This window comes from Numida meleagris, chromosome 1, assembly GCF_002078875.1.
Source record: "Numida meleagris isolate 19003 breed g44 Domestic line chromosome 1, NumMel1.0, whole genome shotgun sequence".
Taxonomy (NCBI): Eukaryota; Metazoa; Chordata; class Aves; order Galliformes; family Numididae; genus Numida; species Numida meleagris.
In genome coordinates, this window is record NC_034409.1 from 43,079,985 (window position 1) to 43,103,067 (window position 23,083).

Genomic DNA, 23,083 nt, shown 5'->3' on the forward strand with positions numbered 1-23,083 from the left:
CTTTTTTGAGTATTACTTTTCTCCCATTTATATGGACGTCAAAAATAAACACTTTTGCTGCATGACAAATGGAATAACCTTTTTTTTCTTCTGCATTTCCTTTGTCCTCGGTTCAATAAGGCTGATTCTTTATTAGCTTTCACGAGGCTTAAAGCTACGGTGAGTTCCTGAGGCTGATAAGAAGGGGTTACTTTGAATAAGCAAAACAATTAAGCCCTTAATCACCCTAATTAACTAATGAAGCTTCTGCCAATTACTTTTTGATACTGCAGGTTACACTGCCTGTCATTTCCAGATGACATGGATTTCATGTTACACAATTTAATGATCAGATACAAACCTATGGGTACAACACGCAAAAGTATTTTTTCCTGCCTGAGCTTGATCATCATATCCGTGTTAATGTTTTGGAAGTGAGGATGATACACATTGTGCAAAAATATGCATGTGAAGCCTAGACTACTGTGCCATGTTTTGATGACTTATGAGGAAAATTGTATGTGTTCTAGGTATCCCCTAGATACATTCTCAGTGAGTAAGGGTTAATCAACTCCAAGGTTATTTAAACTGTTCTTCTACTTTAAGGAATATTTCTACATAAATTTCTGTAATTTGTAATATACTTTTATTCTACAGCAAAAATTTTTCACATTTCCTCAAATGAGCAACATGAATTTCATCACAGACACAATTTTGTTTACCTTACTTTTCTAACCTGCTAAATTATATTATGCCAATTTATGTCAAATGATGTGGTATCACATCATGTTACACAGCACACATTATAAGTCAACTCAAATTGACAAAACATGACAAAGCAATGGAATGTATCATATGAATGAACGCATTCTTTAAGTAATCAGCTAATACATCAGCATAAAAACTACAGCACCCATTTAAAATATCTGCCATCTACTCCAAAAGTGGAAATTGGGTCATATCTGGAGGAAAATTTTTTTTTTGTCTTCTTCGTTGTTGTTAATTAAACAGTACCATACTGATATTCTTTTCTCATTATACAAATTCATTTCATCAAGATACTCAGTATACTTCTCAACATTCTGGAAACAGTACAGACGTTAAGTTGATAAACACATTTTGCTAAAGCATACAACTTGTCTTTTAGACAGCACTGGTCTTCATCAAATCCATGACTACTGAATCTACTGCTTTAGTAATGAAACTCTTACTGAATAAGATGTGCTCATCTTATGAGCACATGAAAAGAGTGTTTTCAGATCAAGAAACTTGGAGTAAACTTTGCTCAGTAAAACTACGTCAAGTAATTACAATTATGGCAGGCATGACCAGAACACTAGTCCTTTTCTCCACACAGTAAATACAGTACTAAGCAAACAGGAGGCTACACTGACATTGATTCACCCCTCATGTTGTAAGGATTCACCTAAAGACAATGGGCCAGTAACAATGCTGTTGCATCAAGGAGATGCATTACTAAAGATAAGTCTAGAGAAGATTGCAATACAGGACAGTGATGTTTGAAATAGCTTTGGTAACTGGTCGCAATGTAAACTCTGCCATGGTACTCCACACATTTGCAGTCACCTAGTGAGCTTCTGGAGAGTGTCCACACTGACCTCCATGCTATTAAAATGATATTAAAAATTCAAGTGTGATGCCTTTCTTCTGTTTCTGACAATCTACCCCCCACTACAATGAACAGGGGTACTCTTACAGAGGTTAGCATGGCTTTCAATCAGTGAGAAAAAGAGAGTGATTTAGAAGTTAGTTAAGAAGGTTACAATTCTGAAGCAATTCTCCTATGTGCTTCTCCTAGTAAATGGTTTGAACTATAGTGGAAAATATTTTGGAAAGTCACAATTTCTTTGATATTTTCCACCTTAGCCATGAAGCCAGCTGTACATCATCTGTACAGCTGTACATTTTTGTCAGATTGATAAGAGGGTCAGTACCAGGAAACCACACAGAATGTTATTAATCTTATGCTAAATGACACAGCTCTTTCCATATTTAAGAAAATATTACATCCTGTTTTTTTCCAAAGTATCCTCAAATTCAAGTAAGAGTTCACCTCGTGTTCCTGGTAATTTATTTCTTGTAATAACGGTAAACTAAAGAAGGCATTCAATGTAATTACACAGATTTGTATGAAATAATGTTCCACTTGGTATCTTTATAGAAAATTATGATCTTTCTGATAAATTGTTCATAGTTTCATTTGTAAGTTTTAAAGTGAAACGTGGAATCCAGGGATGGCAAGAAATACTGTCAAAATATACAAAGACACAGTATCAACAAAACAAAATTGTATGCAGTTTAAATATTTCTTCCCATAGTGAATACAAAGAAGATGAAACAGTCATTTTGTAAGAAAGTGTCCTTCAACTTACCTCCATATGCATTATTACTCAAAAGGAAAGTATGTTGTGGTCTAGTCTGTCCCCAGGAGGCTGGATCCTCTACACAAGGAACATGAAATAGCATATAATATCATATACTTATTTAGTATGCTATTTTTGACCATTGCAAGAAAAAAATCTGATGTAAATACTATTCAATGCAGAAACATTTCAAATACATTGCCTGCCTACATACAGTAGGTAGAATTGGGTGACTGAGTGTGCAAATATTTCCTATTTTTTTGCTTTCCCTTTACTGTCTGTTAAGAAAGCTTAACTTCTTTACTTTTTTTTTTCAAACTGTTCTAAAATTATCTAGACAATAGAAATCTGTTTTGTAGTCTTGTTGCAAAAATTCTAGCTCATGAACTTGGTTTCACTTTCAGTGAAGATAACTTCTTACGAACAAACTCTCTTCCAATAACAAATCTCTATGTTTATCCCCCTAAAATATCACAGTAATTCTATTCAGTAAAAAAGGTAATAAAACAATTTTGGTGATAACCCATATTTTCAGTCTGATTTATTCCTAGGTTTCAATTACAAATATTTACAGTACATGTGCATGTTAGTTTTCTCACTCAAAAAATGGTTTCTTTTTCTGATACACTGACTTGTATCACTCAAATCTGGGAACGAAATCAACAAAATAACAATTTTTAAGGGAGAAATGGTAGAATAATGCAATTTAATATAGCAGATCAAACAATCAGTCAAGGCATTGTTTGAGCATCATTTTACAGCTGCATACAGCAGAACCTTCAATCTCTCCTCCTCCTTTTCTTCAGTGTATTCATTCTATAGCTTGTTTTTCAAGTGTTATAGAATCAAAAACATTGAGAGAATTGAGACTATTTCCTACACTGGCTTCTGCTGAGATAATATTACCATTTAGATCAATAGGTCTTCATCAGTTGTAACACGAACTCCATTCTCACCACCACCTTGAAGATCATTCTGAATCTTAGGGGACAAATTGATTGTATATATAACCCTTAATGTCACAACCACAACAGAGGGGTTCCTGATGTGAAGGATTAAGATATTCCTAATTCTCCAACTTTTTATCATTCACTTGCATAATACCAGTGTATATTCATACATATAATATTCAATATAATCTCAGGTTAAATATATTTTGCTTAGTTTCCTTCACTGTTCAAAAGCTAAAAATCACATTTTATTATCCTTCTTTCAGTTTAACCACAGATTAAATTCAATGTCTTCTCCATTCATTTAATTCTCTTTTCTCACCAACACGTACAGTTACGAGATCATTTTTCTTCATTTCCTCATCACACTTGCACACTCATCCTAAGAGTTGAAATATGAATTAAGAAAAAAAAAGTCTTAAAATTCTGACATAAAATCATAGTTTGAAATTGTGACTAAAAATTCCAGTAGAAATAGAAATAATTTTACAGCTTTTCTTTTTTGTGTTTCTTTTTCCCCAAATTACCTCTTGATTTTTTAAGGTTTTTTTTTTTAAATTTAAGTAGATGATCTGTATGTAAAAATCACAAGACCAGTAGATTGCATTTAGGAACACTTAGCCTAGCTCCTGGATCTTACAGGACAAATCATATTTATTGTTCGCTATAAAAGTTTTCTTGAATTATGCATTAAATCAGAGTTTTTGTGGCAAAGCATAAGTTCCCTTTTAAAGGAAACATTAGGACAGACCCTTGAAACAGTTTGAATTAGCTTCAACACAAAGGAATACAAAGCAAAACACATTTTATAATCTTAAAAAAGTGTATTTTTTACTGTACTAGGTAATTCTGCTTAAGAATTACACTTTGTCTGAATGCATGGGAAAAAAATAGTTCTGATCAAGGTGAAGATTAAAAGTAAAATGCGTAATAAAATCTTTGAAATTGATAAAGCACTCCTCATTACAAGATTTACCCAGAAACTTAATATAGCTTTTAAGAGGAAGCCAAAAGAAAGTCTTAAAAATTCTCTACTGCTTACATGTAAACATATGTTTCCCATTTTTATAAAACTGCCTAGTTTTAGGCCTGGTTGAGCTAGATCCAATGGATTATAGAGCTGGCTCTCAGAGATCCTTTTTGAGTTGCCACCTTGATTATTGTTGCAGTTGGACATTTGATGGCAGGGGAAGTTTCAAAGCTTCAAGCGATTTCCATCTCAGTGTGTGGCTTCCAGGCTGCTTTTCCCCAGGGAGGCACACACTGGAGCAATAAAACCTCTGAATGCGAGCAGAGATTGTGCTTTTCCTCCACTGACAATTTTTGACAGAAGGTAAGGAGACATACAAAGAGTACAAGGCAGCTTTAAGGTAAGGTTAAATGCTATAGCTGATGAGATCTAACAGTTTTTTTGCAGCAAAAGAGGAAATCCCTCTTTCCACCCTACTCCACTAACAGCCTCAGTCACTCTTAGTCTTTTCGTGATGTGATTCTGGTCTGATTCAACAGGACCTTAGGTGGCATGATTCAATTTCTAAACTATTGGGAAAACTTTTTTTTTCCTGCTGGATTAACTTTCCATCATGCTTTTACTTGGAGTGGTTCATGAACAGATTTGACAAGCGCCAGAGATAGCTCAAAGCAAATTACTGAAAAGCCCATCCAGAAGTGAGAGAAAGAAAGACAGGACATAGCACCACATCCCTTTTGGATTGCATCATACTCATGCATGCCCTCCTTCCCATGAAGAATACTCCAATTCCCTGAAACACACACCTTCCAGTAATGTGTAGAAAAGGGCAGTCTATCTCATGCAACCTGAAGAACTTAATAAACAGAAGGAGGAGAGGAACAGCAGACAATTACTTGATTAGAGAATAGATAAAAAAATGTGTTTCATCCCCAAAGATAATATTAAGAAGGAAAATGTTTTCTTGAACATGAGACAGAGATGAAGAGGAGTGAATTAACTGCTAAGCAAGGAAGACCAGAGTGATATTTTGGTTCTGTCAAAGTGCTAAATATCAACCCTAAATTTCAGAATGGGATACATTAATTGCAACAGATTTATAAGTGTTTTTGGGAATACAGAAAATAAACCAAAACATTTATATTAGAGTTCTTAAATATTTGGTAGTCTAACTTTTCTTTAAATCTGTTCAGTTTGGCAATGTCTGTTTTCTTCATGATTCCAAAATTAGAAAGACAGTGAAATAGCTTATTAAACGTTGTTACTCCTAGCCTATATACAAATACAGTTTTTAAAAGCACAGTGGTCCCTGTATTTCTTCAGCTTAGCAAATTGAAGCTGAGCAAAAGGGAGATGAGTGAATACTGTAGAAAGAAGACAAAGCTTGACTCAGTTATCAGCTCCTCCTTGATTCAAAGCATATTTTGATTTTATAGAGAACTTTTTCATCATTAATATAAAGTAACATGCTAAACATTTGAAAAGACAAACTAGATATACTTCTTGGCTTAAGACTGGACTATTTGGTGGATAAAGAATTGGTTGGATGGTTGCAGCCAGAGGGTTGTGGTCAATGGCTCTATGCCAAGGTGGAAGACAGTCACAAGAGTTGTCCTCCAGGGGTCTTTCTTGTGACAGGTGCTCAACATCTTAATTGATGACCTGGATAGTGGGTCAAGTGCACCCTCAGCAAGTTTGAGTATTAGAGTTGGAAGGGGTTTTTGAAGATCTTGTCTAACTCCCCTGTAATGAACAGGGACACCACAGCCAGATCAGGTTGCCCAGGGCCTGATCCAGCCTCATCTTGTAATCCTCCAGGGACTAGTTATCCACCACATCTCCAGGCAACCTATTCCAGTGCCTCACCACTCTCACTGTTAAAGACTTCTACCTTGATATCCAACCTACATCTTCCCTCCCTGAGCATGAAGCCATATCCCTTTGTTCTACTGCCACAGACCCTGCTAAAGAGTCTGTCCCCTTCTTTCCTGGAGCTCCCCTTTAGATACTGCTATCAGGTCACCTCACAGCCTTCTCCAGACTGAACAGCCTCAGCTCTTCCAGCCTGCCCTCATAGGAAAGGTGTTTCATCCCTTGAATCTTTTTTTGTGGCCCTCCTCTGGACCTGCTACAACAGGTCTATATCTCTTCTGTACTGATAACACCACATCTGGACCCAGTACTCCAACTGAGGCCTCCGCAGAGCAGAGGTGCAGGATCATCTCCCTCAGCCTGCTAGCTATGCTTCTTTTGATGCAGCCCAGGATGCTGTTGGCTTTCTGGGTAGCAAGATTAAAGAATGACACCAAAATGAGTGGAGCACTTCATACAACAACAAAAAAAAGGAATGCCATCCAAAGGGACCTGGCCAGGCTTGAAAAGGGAGTTCAGATGAACCTACAGATTTTCAGCAAGGCCAAGTGCAAGGTGTTGCACTTGAGTCAGGGCAATCCCAGATATATGTACAGACTAGAAGAACTCATTGAGCAGAGCAGTATGCAGATCTGCTGGAGTGGGTCCAGAGGAGGGCCACAAAAACGATCAGAGGACTGGAGCACCTCACCTATGAAGACAGGCTGAGGGAAGCTGGGCTTGCTCAGCCTGGAGGACAGAAGGCTCCAGGGAGACCTCACTGTGGCCTTTCAGTACTTGGGAAAAAAAATCTTATAAGCAGGAGGTGAACTAGCTTTTCACATGGTCTAACAGTGATAAGACAAGGCCAAGAAGTGGTTTAAAATTCTTTACTCAGAGAGTGGTCAGGCCCTAGAACATGTTACCTGGGGAAGCTGTGGATGCCCCATCTTGGGATGCTCCAAGCCAGGATGTTGGATGGGATCCTGGGCAGCCTGATCTAGTGGGTGATAACCCTGCCCACAACAGTGGGGTTGGAACTAGGTGACCTTTAAGGTTCCTTCCAACCTAAGCCATTTTTGATTCTGTGATTCTTGGTTCATGTGAAAATGTGTATTTACCAAGGTTTCTTAATGATAATTGCTACTCAAAAACCATTCAAAGTTCCATTTTTTTTAAACACAGAAGTGAGTGTAGTGACAACACATCTTAGAAGTATATCTTAAGTAATACCCATACAGAATATATTTCATGCTCTTAAAATAATTAAAGTTTGGGATATAATATCAAAAAGAAACAAAGAATTCTTTAAAATTCTTTGAAACTGATTTTCATTTTAATCTGCTTTAAATTCTAATGAAGCAGCTTTCAAAATTCCAGAAACCATGGACAGCTGAAAAGTATTACTACTCTTCAGTAGCAGCAGGAAGAGCAAAGCAGAAGTATTTCTACATCCAAACAAATAATCTACCTTTCAAATCTTATAAGTAGACACTGTGTAAGATGGAAAATTTGTGCTCATCAGCATGCAGGAGAAAACAGGGATACTTATACACACTGAGCTAGATTCCACTCATATATTCCACAGACTTCAGTGTAGTGATTTCTAGCAGTGCAAGAAAGAGGTAAACGAGATATTAATTGACATTCAGAACAAGATTTATCACTATAGTTTCTTCAGGGAAGTTATTTATCTCTCTACATGAGACAGAAATTGTGATGATTGCATTAAGATAGAAAAGCAATAACAAAGCTCCAAAAACAAACATGATTTTGAATTGCACCTGGAAAAAATATTCTATAGAGAACCCTATGCATTTATTGAAAAGATGCCAACCCTAGATGTTACAGGATAGCTTCCACCATCAGCAATATGCAGAAGAAAAAGAATTAAGAAAATATTAAACATGTATCTCTTTCACTTCCTTAGGCAAATTTATACTACAGAGAAACTATAGTGAACACTAAAGCATACAATGAAAACATTAAAGTAAAACTTAAATTGTATGTGTACAAGTCTTCATCTTCTCTTAATCCGAAAATCAGGACTTTCCACAAAGTAAATAGAGGTAGTTACTACAGGTTTTCAAAATAGGTATAAGCTCATTTGGGGAAATATAAAAAAAAGTCTTTGGAATATTTTCAAAGAAGTATTTCGCTTAAAATGTATTAAGCTGTGGTCAGCATTAGAACAAAGGGATTCAGATCTATTTTTATATATATTTAAAGTATTACAAAAATGAATGCTATTACTTGGAAACTAGTGTTAATTAATCACAGACTTATCAGTATTTTTGTGAGCAACATACCTTTCAAAAGGAAAAACAGTTACTTTGTAAATATTTGATTCCCTATATCCTGACAGACAAAGTTTTGCTATTACGTATTCCAAATTCTCTTGAAAGATTGTGAAACATGTTCTGTTAGAGCAAGGCAGGAGAAGAGACTTCTAGTACTTATCTCTATTTCTAATGAAAAATATAGCAAATGAGTAGATATTTGTTTAAGTGTGTGTTTATTAACACCACAGATGTCATGTGTAGCTGAACAAAGGAGCTGGAAGATAAAGCACAAAGCTTATAAAGACCTATACCATTTTTGGACTTATACCTAATAAACTATGGACTACCCTGCTTAACTATATGGAGCTGCACCATAGTTTGAGAACATATTGAAGAATTCCAACCAAAATAAGAGATTGCAAGCATGAACTAGTTATGTTGTCTATCCCCTGATGTGCTATGATTCTCAGGGAAACCATCCTTTCACTTTTGCTCTATCAAAATTGCGATATTATGAGTGTGCTGTTTGTCATTAGACCTACTTAACTCTTAACAAAATTGTCGTTTTTTTTCCAGCTAATGGTCTGTGTAAAAGATGCACATGGAAGAATACACATTCCGTTAAGAGTGACAAAGCAGTTCTGAAACCTAAGACATAAGGTTAAGAAACAAAAAAGTCACAGTACATCCTCATGTTAAAACTATCAAGTTTCACCTGAAAACACTCATTCCAATTTAGCAAATTATATTGCTATCCAGACTCCTATGCCTTTCTTTCTTTAAGCTCTTCTGCCAGTAGTAACATGTAGGAGTTCAAAGAATAGGTAGCGTCAAACAGTCATTATTTACCTTTTTCAAAGTCCTTAAGTGATGCATTTATGTTTTCTGTATGGAATAGGAAATTGTTACTGTAGGAAAACACTTGGACACAGGGTCACCCCGACAGTCAGCAAAGTGAAAAGACAAACCCCCGCGCACCCACGTGGGAAGCAGCAACTCAGTGTGAGCTCAAATAGCTTCATTTTACTAGGGCAGCAGTCCTCTCATATAGCACACTTGTTTACAAGACAGGTGCCCCACACATATCAAAACAAGATAGGTGTCCCACAAACATCAAAAGTGTCTCACAACGAAGTGTCTCAAAACAATATCATTTCCCAGGCTATTATTGAGCACAACACCTGCTGTTAATTAAAGCACAAGCACTAAACTCCACACATACACAGCTTACTTCTTATCTAAGGTCATACCGTAAATCTTTGAGAAAAGTCAGCTACGCGCTACCAGGCATGCAATGTTTCCCAACAGTTACCGCAAATTCCCTGGATAAAACAAATAAGCTAGGGGAAAAAAAGATGCTTTTTTATACATCAAGTTCTGTGTAATGTCTGTACCTTCTAGAGATTCACCCTGGAAGAATATACTCCAAGTCCAAAAAACTCTTAAATAAAAACAAATAAAAACTAAGAGCATTACAGAAAGAGGCCAATAACTGACCTTTGCTTTTATGATTTGTCTAGCACAAAGCAAAGTAAGAAATGGAATTTAAGAACCTATCTAGGAAGGAATAGAGTCAACACTTCAATTTACTAAAGCAAAGTAGAGCACAGGAGATAAGCATTAGTGACCAAGGACTGCTGAAGAATATGACCAAGATACATCCATTTGCTATGATGAAGTATGTTCCAGAGGGTTTTCTTTGTTTTGTTGTTTTTAATAATAAAGTGTTTTTTTGGAGGAAGTCTTTATAGTAAAAATGAAAAAATGCAAACTAATACTCAAAACAGGACAGGGGCAAAAGACTACACTTTAAAAAGAATAATTTAGCACCTTGGAAAAAAAGATTTGCGTATGCATTTTCTTCCTTCCTAAAACTTAAGTAAATACCTTGAGGAATCAACAGGAGTAAGTTACACAAAGTGTTAACTGGTTTTGTTTATGCTGTGCCACATTTGTAATGTAGTTATTTACACAAGTGTCCTAACAATATTGAAGAACATCAAGTTCCATATTCAAACAGTACAATAAGTTGGCAGACTAAGAGAGGACATAGCTGTGACTGTGCAACAAATATAGATAAAACAGAAGAATAGCAGTGGGAAGGTAAATATTGAATACAAATATATTACTCTCCATTTATTAATATCACTCTCCCATTCACATGTGTATTTACATTTTTTTTTTGAAGAAAATATAATCAAAGTTACTGTTATTTTGCTATTGCATACTCTTCAGCTCCATGTATTAGGAGTAATTATATTTAATTAGTTTTCAAGTGGCACAGCATTTAAAGAGAAAAGATATGACTGGACCCAAAGAAAGCAAGACTGAATCAGTACTGGGAAAGTTATTAAAAAAAAATCTAAGAGTGGTCTGTAATAAGAAATACTTATACTACCTTCTGAAGTTTTAACAATCAAAAGTGATTGCATAAAATTCTGAAACATCCATCACTGCCAGCATTGTAAGAGAGGTCTATGTATTTGACCCAGAAGCTTGAGAGATTGGGACAAACAGAGGCAACATAAATACTTCCTTTAAAAAACATCTTACTGATGATAGGAGCCTCTAGGGAGAGGCTGGTGAAAGCTTATTTGCTTCAGTCTTTCCAATGTCCATAAGAAAAGAAATACTTCAATAGAGTTCATTGGAAATGGGACAGAATCAACCTTTTTTTCTTTAAGGAAAAAGAACTTTCAGGAAAGGGACTTGCAGGTGTTGCCTATATGAGCAACATACACTGCCAGATTTTTTTTTTTAAAAAAAAACACCTTGGAAATATTCTATAAATATGGGAATCTAAACACACTAAAAAGGGTTCTTACCTCAGAATTACAGATTTTAATGCCTTATTTGCCTCTGAAATCTCCAGCCCCTATCTTGTTTACCTATTACTGCCATATTGCTTTCCTTCAGCAGTACATTAAAAAACTGACAACCGTCTGTCACCTGCAAATAAACATCCAGTTCAGAATATCCACTGCACTACCAAGTGTTCCATACACAAGCTTATAGATCACTTACTTCTGGGAGAATGACAGCAGCATGGACAGTGCACTGAATAAAAAAGCTACAGGTAAAATTTTATTTTAGGACTTCAGTCTTGTTTAGCCTTATATTTGTCTTTTTGTGTTCAAGTCCCAGAGTTTGTACTCGGGCAGAGTTCCAAATAAGAAATAAAGCTAAGCTAGCTTTACTCCATACCTGGGGTATGCTAGGCAGTGCTTTTTCCATATCTGCAGCAACTCCCGCGCTTGGAACTGTTCAAAAATGTCTGTCTGCTTCTGCAATTTAGATAGATCCTTCATTTTTAGGTCAGCTTGCCTCACAAGCTGCACTGACAGACATGCAGTAAGATTTCCAGACTAGAAAACAGATGCTGTAACTCTTATTTAAACACAAAACTTTAAAAGAAAATATTCCTTGCAGATTTTGTTTTTTTAAACCCTGTTCTGGTATGTAAACCTTGTGCTTTACTAAGAAGCTCTTGGAGCCTGCCAGTACAGATGCAACAACAGGCTTCTGTTGCATATTTCATATTGGAGATTTTCAGAATTAGATATTTATTTCCCATGCAAAAGGATGGAATATCACAGCTAATAAGTAATATCTAACTCCACAATTAATTCATAGTACTTTAAGGGGAGTTCCGCCCTTACCTACATTTGGAAAATATTTTGTGATTTAAATACTCACCTACAGCAAATGTAAAATTATAAATATTATTTTGCTTGTCTTTATTAATTGCTTCAGAAAAATAACATTCTCTGGGCAGTCAGCATTAACTTGTAGCTATATGTTATGCAGCACAATGGATTTTTTTTTGTTTAAAGGTTAGGGTTTGTTATTTGCCTGGGGGGAATGCTGACAAAGCACTTGGCAGCAGGTTCAAAACATTAACGGTAAGTATATCAGAGTATTCTACTTGCAAATATGCTGCAATAAAGTGCCATCATTCAATTCACACAGATTACTTAGTTAACATTTTTCTTAATGTATCTGGATTACTAGTTCATTATATCATTACCTGATAAATAGCGTGGGTAATGAATTGAGAGAGTAACTACATACCTTCAGGAAGAACCTGCCCGATAACAATAATCCATTAGAAAAACTGGCAGTATCCTCTGATCTATTGCCCGCAAAGCTAGGACTTGATGGAGAGTTTCATTCCCTCTGCTCAGCACTCCAGAAGAAAATCGGCACAATTTAAATATTTCTCAGGATGTGACAGCTCTCTAGTTCCCTGGTTGCATTCTGTTCCCAGGGGTTGACAATCTGGTGTTCCAATGTGCACAGAGCAGTGAAGATGAATTGAAAAAGCTTGAGATAAATTAGGGATGGCTAAGTTAAAATTGTCTCTGCTCCCGAGTCTCTCATCTGCAGTCTGCAAGCCTATTTTGCTGTGAAAAAGCTAGATGGCAGGCTGCCTCAGTGAGTTCTTCTTAAGCGACAGGGAGCATTTTCAATGAAGAAAAATTCTCCCATTATCTAAGCTAATGTGACTGCAGCTAAATCTAGCCTTAAAAGTGTCTGCTAGCATGAAATTCATTCCCACTGTAGCATTCTTCCAAGTTACAGGTTAAGAAAAAAAGAAAGGAAAAAAGGGGGAAAAAAAGCATAGGACCACCCTAAATATTTATGTGTGAAAGAAATACTTAAAGTTTTTGAGCTGACAAATGAAAGTATGGTTTTTGATGTAGTTGTGCTCAGTAATTTAAGTATGGGAATTTTTCCAAAGTTCCCTGAACTTTATCTACTTATATTCAAATTATCCATCTGCTACCTATTCTTTGTGTCTGCTTTATAACGGTGAAGAAACACATAGATAACAATTATCTTCTTTTTAAATTTTCCAGGAGAAAAAGTGACAGTATTTTACCCGTACTTGGCACAAACTGAAGTGACAGCTAAAATTCTGGATAATTGACACATTTAGCCATAGTACATAACAAGCCAAAAAAGATATCTGATTAGTGTTTTTCCATGCCACCATAGAACTTTACTAGCAAAAAAATGAAAACTTTGTAACAGATTGTTGATCTTTAACAACAAACCTCTTCTCTTACTGCACCAGCTTGCAAGGAAAATAGAGCTGAATTTTCCCAGGTACATTTATTGCTAAAGTTGTTGGACAGTCACTAATTTCAAACTGTTACATAAAAGTTACTATATAGGTAGCTTAAGCTGTGGAGTTTAATATTACACATAGTAGATAAGTTTTAGCTTTAGATTAGCTCTACCCCCTCAAACTTTGAATATCATTAATGAAAAAAGGAATAATTTCAAAGAGCCAAGATAATTTGCCTGTTTACTAAGTAGCACAAATTCTTTCTTCAGTTTCAATTAATTCAGCTTTCTGAAGTCCTAGGTACCTACCAGCACTAACTTTCTCAGACCTGAATGTACAGTACTATGGATACCCAGGTCCCTACATCAAACAGTAAACAAACAGATATAAGTGAAGAAATGTGAATATAGCCTTAGATAAGAATCCAGAAAGCAATAAATAAACATACCACCAAGAGACAGATGCAAACCGTACTTTCCATCAAGCAGGCATAAACAAACACTGGAAATCTGAGGAATTAATGCTTAGGTTTGTTTTCTCTGTTCTTCCCTCACCTCCCCTTCCCACTCCCACCCCCCGGAATAAACATGCATTCAAATTAACAAAGCTACACTGGCTAAAGTAAAAAGGCATGGTCAGCACCTAGTTTCTTTGAGGTTTGTGTCACTGTAGTCACCAATCCCACAGTGCCTCTATGTTCCTTGCTGATGTCACTACACTCAGCTTATTTTTTTTTTAAGCAGAAGATCCTCCTGCCTTTGCCCCAACAAACTATCCTCAGAGCTTGCACAAACTCTGAGACCCAATCATTCATTACAGTCAATACATGCAAATAGAATCTCTTTCCAGAGAGATTAAGGAATTATTAGTTTCTCATTGTGCCTCACTCCAGGTTTACTTCTAGTACTATGACACTGACATTTCTGAATTCCAGCTGGGACTGTACTGCAGGCCCAGCCTTTAACAACTGCACATTGTCAGTGCAAAGTGCAAACAGATTATCATGTAACAGCTTTTTTGGATTTTTTTTTTTAAGGTAACACTAAACTTAGAATTTTTTATCCAAGTTTACAGATCACAAAGAAAACACAGCTAAGTATATGAATATTGATTTGCTGATTTTAATCACCACAAATAATTTCATTAAGTCTTAAAAAGTATGTAAAACAGTTTATTCTGCAAAGCTATTTATCTAATTAGGATGTCATTTAGAAAAAAAAAAGATCTGTGGTTACTGAAAGAAAAAGTATTCCTCCTCCTTTGCGGATTTTTCTGTCAGTCTTGTCATTTGTTTTCATTTTCAAATGCTCTCAGTAACTTGAGGCAAGTCTTCCCTCTCCTCTACTGGGCCCTGGAGGGGCCACACCTAGAATACTATGTCCAGATCTGGGCTACCCAATGCAAGAGAGAAATAGAGCTTGTGAGAGTTCAATGTAGGGCCTCAGATACATGGAAGAAACTGGAGCTTTCCTGGGGGGGAAGAGCTGAGAGATCTGGGACTGTTCAATCCGGAGAAAAGAAGGCTCAGGGGGAGCTCTTGTCTCTGTATACCTGAAAGGAGGGTGAAAACAGGATGGAGCCAGGATCATTCCAGTTATACCCAGTGAAATGGTAAGAAGCAACTGGCATAAATTGAGATGTAGAATGTTTCATATTCACAATAGGAAGCACTTCTTCACTACAAGAGTGACTGAGCACAGAAAAGGTTGCTCAGATCAATTATAGAGTCCCCCACCTTGGCAATCTTGAAAAACTGCCTGGACTTCACCCTGGGCAACCAGTTCTGTGTATCCAAAGTTTCCTTCTGAAATTTCTTTCTCTTCTGTTCGCACAGGTACGACATCTGCTGCTGAAAACAAATAAACTACCTGGAAGAATCATTACCTGACTGGCCAAGAACTTACTGTGCAACAGCCCAGCTGTAAAGTTCCTAAAGTCATTCATTTCTCTTCACAGTAGGGTAAGGCTTAATGGAAAACCCTTCAGAGATGAAAGCCACCTGTTAGCCTCAGTTTGGCTTTCAGAATAAACATCACATCTCTTCCCTTTCCACAGCTACTACTTCATGTAACAACCAGGAACAAGCAGCTTAAAGACTCAGTAACCTGAAATTCTGAGGTGGCTGTTTGATTCATCTTCCACTCATGAAAATCTACAAACTTGAATCACAACAGTGAAAAATTTTCTTCTTTCTAATATATCATTTTAGAATATATGATTTATCCATTTTCATTGGTTTGAATCAGCAACAGAAAAACTTCAGTTTTTAAGAGCTGTTGGATTTTTTGTGTGCCATAAAAGGAAATTGAAAAGCAATTTAGCTATCAAAACAACTTAATCTAAAAATGTCATATTGAAGTTCTCAGCTTTGATCACATGTACACTTCCACACTCTCTTCTTAACTGAGCAGGTTGACAAACACAGTGTAACACTATGTGATGGAAAGCACAGCAACAATAGAATGGTGGAAAAGTCCCAGGCTGCAGCAAGTGAGGATAAGCCCAAATGCAGCAGCTGTAGACACAAAAAGAAAAAAAAAAAGCTGCTTACCTTTCAAAGGCCTCAGGTAGGTAGGGGATCTCCAGCAAGATACCCTTGTCTCCACTGCCAACCCTTAAATGAGGTCTGGGAAGGGCTCCACCCCTTCCAGTCACTCAGGTGTATGCAATGCTGAGTTCCCCTGGGTTGACCAGGGGGGAACTTCCACCAGGTGCTTAATCACTGGTTCAAGCCATGACTTAACATTTCTGCTACGCACAGGCAGAAAGAAATATAGACAGAAATGTGAAAGTCAGTACTAACAGTGTGCTGGGTTTTGTTATTTCAGTTTTTTTTGTCCAGGGAGAGAGTTTTTAATACTCCCTGAAGGAAGCTTAGGCCACACAGTAAAGAGTAGTCACTTGGTTTACAGGGTTTTAGAACAAGACAGATTTATAATAAATTCAAACATTATCAGTCTACTAGTACAATTCCACTATCTATTTAAATTAAATGTACAGTTCGTGTTGGAAATAGAGGTGATGCTTGTGGTACAGCATGCTAGATATTTTTGCTATACTGCAATACAGTCATGAAAGCACATTAAAAAACATTAAGAGTCAGCAGCAGCATAATGGGCCAATGTTAAAAAAAAACGTGGTGACAGAGTGGCATATATTGAAATTCCATGAAGAATTACAGAAATTGTAATAGACTTGACTATTTATATCCAAATTATATATCTTAGAACTTGAAAATATTAATTTATAGAAGACAAAGTTGCACATTGTGTCTGTTTAGCTTTTAAACATACATAAGATTTTGACTTTAGAACTATCCAGGCAGATATTTAAAGAATATAAGAAAACTTTGTATAATAGAGAGTATACTACTAAGTGGCTAAATCTTGAGAACTACAATAATTCTTAGCAAAGACAAACCTTTATATAATCATTTCTCTTGCTACGTACATGTGCACACACACCAATATAAAAATTGAAAAAAGTCCTAGTGGGTAGATATACATAAGCATACTAGCCTTTTAAGAGTTGTTCTTCCATCATTATTTGTTGAACTCTTGTATAATTTTAGCTGCATCATACATTTTATCACTGCTTGATCCTTATTCGATTATCTCATTCTGTTGAGAGACTTTGAGACACTGTTTGTTGCTAGTTTCTCATTCTTAGAGGATGAAGTCTAGGTGAAAATAAAATCTTGAAAAATACGTTTTCTAGCCCTAAAACTTAATGATAGAAGATATGACCCACCATTATATGTTCACATTAATTAAATATACAGAGACTACACAGTCTGCCTTTCTGCCAGTGTTCTCTCTACACTAAAAAGATGGAGCATGGGAAAGAAGCCATCCAAGACGGAAGTACATAAATTTGAAGAGAAATGCAGACATTAAAACATTCAAACTTCAGTCTGTCACTTTAAATATTTCTCAGAAGCAGGCAGCTGAGACTTGCTGAAAAGAAGGAAGGAAATATATGTTCCAAATATGTTGATGTTCATTGCCCTTTTTTTTTTTTTTTTTTTTACTGTTGGTAGACTTCCTACTTTCAAGCCATCATCACTGTGCTTTTTAGAAAAGCCAAAGTTTTCAAACTGAAATATTAAAGTGAGATCTTGTTTCCTCTCCAAATCAGACAGATAGATTATTTGGTTTTCTTTCCTTACTAAAACTGAAAACTAACAGGAGTCAATAGAATAATAATATCCCAAGACCATTAAATTATTTAAGATGACTCCACATAAGTAGAAGATAGGAGGTAAATTCAACATACCCCAGGAATTCCTATTTGAATTTTAGAGTGGGTGTAGGCTTCCCTTAAATTTGTCCTACATAGAATTATCAGTCACTGTCTGACAAATACAGACAGCTTCCTCACTTCCTTCTTAGGCTAAAAACTTGTCTCAAGATCTCTGTTCCACTTCTTCTCATTAATCTATGAGAAATTTAAATTCTTTATGAACAAGTACATACCTGGAAGTACACACAAAAACGCACCTACTTTAAGAAAAGTTGATTATACCTACTATCAACAAGATATAGAGATAAGTAAGGTAGGATCTGTAAAATGTAACATTTCACTAAGAGGTCATGAGACTGTTTGTCAGAGGTTTAATTTCCACAGTACCCACTCTGTTTTATATATTGAATATACAGCTGGAGTACATTATGTGAGTTTCTAGAGGAAGTCATTTTATGACTGTTTCAGCCAAAAGGAAATTAGATCATGCTTTCTCCTACTACCCAATAGCACAAATCAAAACATAGAAGCCTGAGGCACGCAGGATACTTGCTCCAAAACTAATTCACATGCACCCATATTTAATGTGACTAAGGTAAAAATGAGAGCTGAAAGAGGAGTTATGACTTCTGTAGTGATTGGAAAGATCAACACAATGGAAAAGGCATTACAAAAGAGGTAGAAGGACCAGCTCAATAGAAAGGTGCAACAAAGAAAAGGAAGTAGATCACTCACCCTTATCAGACGATTCTGGGTTCACAGGGAAAAGGTTCCACCAAGGCGGGATCTCCAGAATGAGATCCCCCCTTGGTGGCAGTCAGCCCTTAAATGAGGCCTAAGAGGGGAGGAGCCTGGCTCCACACATTTCAGTCACACAGGTGAATTGCCTTCACCTGTGTTCCCAGGGCTGACTGGATCTTTCCTCCAGGTGCTCAGTCAGTGATTCAGGCTGTGACTCTGCAGTTCCCATACAGACTTCTTACTGTTCCAGTTCAAATCATAGAAAGAAACCAACCCAGTTAACACAAATAAAAAACACAACAACAACAACAAGAAAACAAACAACAAAAAATGAAAACAAAAACAAAAATAAACAAACCAAAACAACAAACAAGTGAATCTTTCCTTCACACAGCTCTGTTGTCATTATTAAATGTTTCCAGGTTTATTGCCAGTTGGAATTTTGCAGTTCAGTCACTTTGAATACTAGTATTTATATTTCAGTTTTCATAAATATTCCCAAATTGTTGGTTGTTTTCTTTTGTTTGTTTCTTCTGAGAATTCTATTTAAATCTGTGTAAAGTAAAGTGCAAGTAAATAATATATTTTATTGATTAGTATTTAAAAAATAAACAAAAAAACATCCATGTCATTCAACAAGAAATCTCCCAAAAGTTTGCACCTGATAGATAGAGTGTATCTCTTTCTGGCTTTCATTGTCTTCTCTCTTGCACTGTCTAGATTGTAAGGAGGCACATGAGCTTCTAAAGTTTAAGCAAACAACGACAAAAATCCTTTGCTTTTCCTGATTTCAACCTTTCAGCTACCTATTTGTTTCCCTCAGCTCTCATTTACATTACAGTGAACAGAGTATTACTTTGAAGTCAGACATCACAATTCATCTCAAATCTCAGGGCAAGTTTAATGTGCCTATCTTGAAATCCATAGAGCTTGTGTAACACGAACTGATATCTCAGTACCTGTACGTGAATTGAGAGCATCTGATTGAGACACTAGAAGAAAATAAAGTAAAACAAAACCTCTCTTTGTCTTGGATCACAAATATATAATATCGACAATGTATACAAGTAAAATATACATATATCTTAAATATTTTTTATTAAACATAGATGGAAGTCGTTGCAAATCTTAGTGAGTTCTCAAGGTGTTTGTCAGAGATTTTTGATGAAATCTTACTCTTCCTGTGCTTCATCCTTGAAAAGGTACATATTGGCAGAAAGCAATAAGGTGTGATTGTGAAGTAAGGGATATCTCTCTCTGGTAAGAAAGGGCTTACAGAAGTCTAGTAAACAGACATGATCAAATTTTTGAGTCAAATATCTGATTGCAATTCCATCTGAAAATTTGCAGGAAATGTATTTATCTCACTGAATCAAGGAGGCAATGTATAACCTTGTTTAATCTAGGCCTCATAGCTTGCACAAACAGATAATTTAGGAAGGAACATAGAAACCATAGGAATGCGAGCTCTGTTGAGGATAAGTGAAGATAAGTAGAGCTGCTGTTCGCAACTCGTGGGGGGAGAGAGGTTCCCGTGAAGAAGGCAGAATTGACAACACAATGGAGGGTAGGGTTGCTGTTTACAACACAATGGAGGGTCCAGTGAAGATAAGCGGAGTTGCTGTTAGCAACTTAGTGGGGGGGTCCCATGAAGATAAGGAAGCAGAGTTGCTGTTGTGACACAATGCAACCCCCTAAAGGTTTCATAAGGATGACTAACAGCCTTCATCCAGCAACCACCAGATGGGCCAAGAGACCCTCCCCACACTCTAGGATGCATGCTCAGATGGGAGGGACATCCAATGCAACCAATGTTGGATCCAATGTTTGGAATGTTGGATGTAACCAATTTCTTGGAAATGTGATGAATATGTATACGCTATGCCTATAAATGTGTAGATGGCATTTTCCTTGGTGTGCATGTTTGGTGGAGCCATCCCCCATGCACCCAGAACTGAAATCAAGGGAATACCTGCTTGACATAACTCATTGGTGTGTCAGGTTACTCTGTCAGATTTCTCCGCTTCATCACAAATAAATGTATTCGTGGAGTCACAACTATGTAAAAAGTTGATTTTTTTTTCCATCAGTCTTGAAACCAATTCCTTTCTCAAAATGGAAAGTACAGCTGTGTATTTTTTGCTGTTCACAAGACTGTGTTAGGCAAGGTATCAAAATGCATATGATTGTTTGTCATAACTTGAGATAGCCCCACAATGAGACCTCTCTGAGTCCAGGTTTCATCCGAAACAGTGTTAATAGCACACTGACAGTTTGGTTATTGCTGAGCAATGTGTGGGCGCCTGGCAGGGGCCAGGCTGTTCAGGCAGAGCAGCCGCCATGATGGCGTGGGGCAGGGGCAGGATGGGCTGTGTCTGGCCACATGAGGGCTGGACATGCCTGGATTATGCTATGAAGAGGGTGGTGGCTGCATTTCAAAAGAAAGCTGGCTGAATAAAACCTTGCCTAACTTTTCTAACATTTAACACAGTTCCCTATCTTCTTTATACCCAAATTTGATTTTGACACATTTCAGAGAAATGCATATCAAAGATAAATTACCAGCCTGCATTCAGATAGAACACAAAGATCTACTACATAAGACGATTAAGAACAGTAGCAAACAAAGCAAAACAAGCTTTATTTCAGTTTCCTTGTTTTTATCTTCATTAGAAAATCAACATCATAGAGTCACAAAAGTACAGCCTTTCAATTCACTTCTCATGACAAAAGAAATCGTTATTGCTTTCAGCAATGAATGTGAAGGTGCATTACTGCACCTTTTTTTAAAGAACAAATGCATTTTCCTATCAAAAGTTTCTCTGGACATAACCAACTGCATTGCACAATGGTACAATAATAGATATTCTCCTAGCATTAAGAATATATGCAAGTTTGGAAAATGAAGTAACATTTGAATGCAATCAATTTATCTGTAGTCAGATTAAAAATGACTGTCTAGATGAGTATAATCCTTCGGTAAACTCTACAAGAAATTCAGTTTAAATGAACAGATATCCCTTTCCTCCCTACCCCACCCCTCCCCCCCAAAAAAAAGACAACAAAAACAGCACCAAAATTGACCACACTGATCCCATCACTCATAGTACTAAGTTATTTTAGAGTTGAAAGTATTATTTTTAACTCACAAAAAACGTTTCATGTCTACAAGAAGAAATAGAAGAACATTGGAATAAAAATTAGTTACTTTCAAACAAAATTTCTTACCTAAATACTTCTAGAACTAGGAAGTTGCTATGACTTATCAATATTTAAGTCTCTACAGAATGTTAGTGTTTGTAATATCTTGGCACACCAGGTAACTTTTGGAGGATGGTTAAATGTGTTAATATTTAAAAGAGCAAATGAAGCACAGAAATAATTTAGAGAGTCTTAGAGTGATCCTGAATAAAATTAGGATCTATCTTAAGCAGACCTTAGCAAAGGCTCAAATAAGACAAGTATGAAGAGGAGAAAAAATACACAGATGTAGAAGGTAGGAGAGATTTTGATGAAAGAAAAAAATTATATATTTTGGTTGATTAAAACACAAGACATTTTGTGGAGATAGTTTAGTGTGACTGAAATACTGTAGATTCCACTGCAGTTTCCTGACATGTTGCCTACCTAACTCTTTGGCTGACCTGGATATCTGGGTTAAATCTTGCCTTCAACTTCCTAAAAGCCCAAATGGCTCATGTGCATTTTTCCCCTCTGCAGCACTGATCTACTGAATACTGGAGATAAATCCGCTACTCTCAATTCATAGCAAAGTCCTTTCCCATGGTGACACAGTATGCCTTTTAAATGAACGAGTTTTTCAGGTTAGTAGATGTATTAGTATGTTGCATTTGAAGCACTAGTAATTTAAGCAGGCCTCTTGCTCATTTTCAGGAAGAATATCAAACTACATTATCTCAGTTGTACTTTGAGGATTCTAGAAATTAACCAATAAATTATTTGGTGATCAGACTTCCTCTGAGACTTGCACAGTTTCTTCTCTCTTTAAAACAGTGGCTAACATTTCCTTTACTCATCATCGTAACTATTAACAGCATCACTGCTACTGTTCCTAGATACATTTTGATACATTGATTTGAGTAAAGAACAAACCATTCACACGTCTAATAAAATCAGAAATCCTACAAAATCTCTAAGTCAGCTGTGTTTTAATTCTTGGATCTGTAAACCACTATCTGAAAAAAGCATTACTTAGAAAACTCCAAAAGCCTTCTGTAGACTGAATTATAGTTTTGACATACTGAGTATAGTTTTTCTGGACACATACATACTCTCCAAATAATCCAGTTACTACATGTGAAATCACTTACAAAATATTTACAATACAATAGTATAGAAATAATTTCTTGATGAGAAACTCCACTCCTTTGGCGATGAAAAATAATTTTGCCTAATCACTGATTTAAAATATTTATTGTATTTAAAAAAAAAAGTTTTGAAATATGTCAGTTTGACTATATATACTTTTTTTCCCCCACAAACAACCACCCACATGTTTAAGTGCAAAAATTAACTTTAATGGAATTCTCTTTAAAGAATGTGGGGGGAACATAAGACAAGAAGCACACATAACAACAAAGGGTACATTTACC

General features: G+C 36.3%; 1 long non-coding RNA gene across 4 annotated transcripts; it reads right to left on the minus strand.

Moving 5' to 3' along the window:
• LOC110392427 lies at positions 656-16,069 on the minus strand. 4 transcript variants are annotated; one of them, XR_002434355.1, is made up of 3 exons: positions 16,039-16,069; positions 2,373-2,441; positions 656-1,605 (listed from the first exon to the last, which is right to left on the minus strand). It is a non-coding gene; the product is annotated as an uncharacterized LOC110392427 (long non-coding RNA). The 4 variants fall into 4 exon arrangements; XR_002434352.1 differs by lacking the exon at positions 16,039-16,069 and adding an exon at positions 12,488-12,812; XR_002434354.1 differs by lacking the exon at positions 656-1,605 and adding an exon at positions 1,618-2,247.